This window comes from Balaenoptera musculus, chromosome 11 (assembly GCF_009873245.2).
Source record: "Balaenoptera musculus isolate JJ_BM4_2016_0621 chromosome 11, mBalMus1.pri.v3, whole genome shotgun sequence".
NCBI lineage: Eukaryota > Metazoa > Chordata > Mammalia > Artiodactyla > Balaenopteridae > Balaenoptera > Balaenoptera musculus.
The window spans coordinates 26,521,681-26,524,375 of NC_045795.1; the positions used below are offsets into that span (position 1 = coordinate 26,521,681).

General features: G+C 46.8%; 1 pseudogene; it reads right to left on the minus strand.

The window, feature by feature from the left end:
* Positions 1-1,283: 1,283 nt before the first annotated feature.
* Positions 1,284-2,248, minus strand: LOC118904202 (annotated as a pseudogene).
* Between the last annotated feature and the right edge of the window lie 447 nt (positions 2,249-2,695).

The window sequence follows — 2,695 nt, forward strand, 5'->3', positions numbered from 1 at the left end:
GTGACAATGTTAAACTTTACGGGAGCCCTGTGTTCTTGGGAAACAGCAATGGTTAAGAAATCCTCCCACTCTTCTATGTTCAGGGAAATGCCTTACTGCCAAGAAACATTCTTCCCCATATGACTTAGATAAGAGCCAGATGTCTCCTCGCTGACCTTTGGCAATGCCAGACACACACCCTCCACATTCTCATTCCTTGTCTCATAAATGACGGGTTGAACAGTTTGTACCCACTGACTAATCTGAACAAAATACCTGACTTGATCAAACTAGAGTGAAGCTGGTCTCCTTCCCCCAAGCCCTTGAACTCTGAATTACTCTCATTCTGAGCCAGTGTACAAGCCTTCCTTAACCACTCTTCTGAGAATCAGCTGACCCAAAGGAAAGACATTCCTGGATTAACTGTCCTGCCACTCCACTTATTTCCCCACACCAGATTCCTTCTAGCCTTGTTTACTCCCCATCCTGTATTAAAGAAAAATCCTTTTCTGCTGGACCGTTGAGATCCGGCAGATCTTCCAGTTGGGGGGTTCTCCCTACTGCAAGAGGCCCCCTTCCCTTCCTCACCCTTTTGAATGACCCCTTTGAATGAAGCTTCTCCTTAACTAAGCCCAGATTAGGGTTTTTTTTTGTTTTTTTTAAATAAATTTATTTATTTTATTTATTTTATTTATTTATTTTTGGCTGTGCTGGGTCTTCGTAGCTGCGCGGTCTTTCTCTAGTTGCGACGTGCAGGGGCTACTCTTCGTTGCGGTGCACGGTCTTCTTATTGCAGTGGCTTCTCTTGTTGCAGAGCATGTGCTCTAGGCACATGAGCTTCAGTAGTTGTGGCACGTGGGCTCAGTAGTTGTGACTCACGGGCTCCAGAGTGCAGGCTCAGTAGTTGTGGCACACGGGCTTAGTTGCTCCGCGGCATGTGGGATCTTCCCGGACCAGGGCTTGAACCCTTATCCCCTGCATTGGCAAACGGATTCTTAACCACTGTGCCACCAGGGAAGCCCCCAGATCAGTTTTTATTTAACACATATTTAGTCTCCAATACTGTTCTTTTCACCTCTCTGCAAGGAAATTGTCAACCTTGTTTACATGGAAAATTAAGTTCAGTTCACAGACATGTTCAAAACACTTGACTGTAGATGTTGATGGATGTTAACTAGGTTTATTGTGGTGCTCATTTCACAATACATACGAATATCCAATCATTATACTGTACACCTGAAACCAAGATAATGTTCTTTGGGTTTTGTTTTTAATGGTGGGAGTATGGTTTATTAAGCTGTGCCTTAGTACAGGCACTGGGGCTTGCCCATGGTCCTCTCAATGTACAAAGCCCGGACATTCTGCCAGTTTTCCTTGAGCAATGACACCAGGAAGTTGACAGCTAAGTGGATGTTGAACACAAGCTCATCGTGTGTCATCTTCAGGTGGCCAACAGCCACTGTCAGACACAGCACCTTCTTCACATGGAACTTGATTGTGGACTTCACTTCACCAACTTTGGCCACCATGTTCTCATTGTGGATCAGCAAGGAAGGGAACTTGCTGGCCTTATTCAGGCCTGGGCCCAGGATTCGTGGGATCTGCTTGATCAGAGACTCTGAAGACAAAAAGGCATCATCGGGCTTCCCTGGTGGCGCAGTGGTTGAGAGTCTGCCTGCCAATGCAGGGGACATGGTTTCGAGCCCTGGTCTGGGAAGATCCCACATGCTGCGGAGCAGCTGGGCCCATGCGCCACAATTACTGAGCCTGCGCGTCTGGAGCCTGTGCTCCGCAACAAGAGAGGCCGCGATAGTGAGAGGCCCGCGCACCGCGATGAAGAGTGGCCCCCACTTGCCGCAACTAGAGAAAGCCCTCGCACAGAAACGAAGACCCGACACAGCCAAAAATAAATAAATAAATAAATAATCCCAAAGTTTAAAAAAAAAAAGCATCTTCTTGGCCAGCTTCTTGACCAGTTGCTTATCCTTGTTGAGTTTCTTCAGTGCCTCGATGTCCATATGTGGAATATGCACAGCCTTGGTCACATCACTACATTGCTGGTCCCCCAGAACACATACGGAGAACTTGGGGCGGGAGTGGATTTAAGCCGGACGGTGCCTGAGAGGCATTTGACCTTCTGAGGGTCATAGTTCTTCAGGCAGATCTGAAGCTACACCGTCTCCAAAAACTTCCAGCGCTTGAGCTGGTTCCCCTGCAGCACTTCCCGCACCACCTCATAGACGGTGTCGCCGGAGACTTTGCTGCTCATGGTGCCTCGCGCTGCGATAACCAGAAAAGAGCAATATAATGCTATTTGTCAATTATATCTCAATTAAAAACAAAACAGAAACACACTTGACTATACTTTACAAAAATGCTTGGAATACATATAAAATGTCAAGTTCACTTCCTAAGGAAGCCATATACTAAAGATAAAACATGACGTGGCAAATACCCAAATATCAATTGACTGCCAGATCCACTATCAGCAAGCTCCTTCCAGGGAATTCAAAACCTCGACGTCAAAGAAAGTGGCTCTGATATGATCTTTATTTGGGTGTCTTCACTGAGGGCTTCAGCATCCCTGGTTTTTGAAAATGAAGATTATCATGCTCACACCTGTTTCTGAGGGTTAGGGGGCTGGGCAGATACTAGCGCCTCCCCCCTGGGATCTTGCCAACACTCCTTTTCCACCTGATCCTATGGACATGCACCT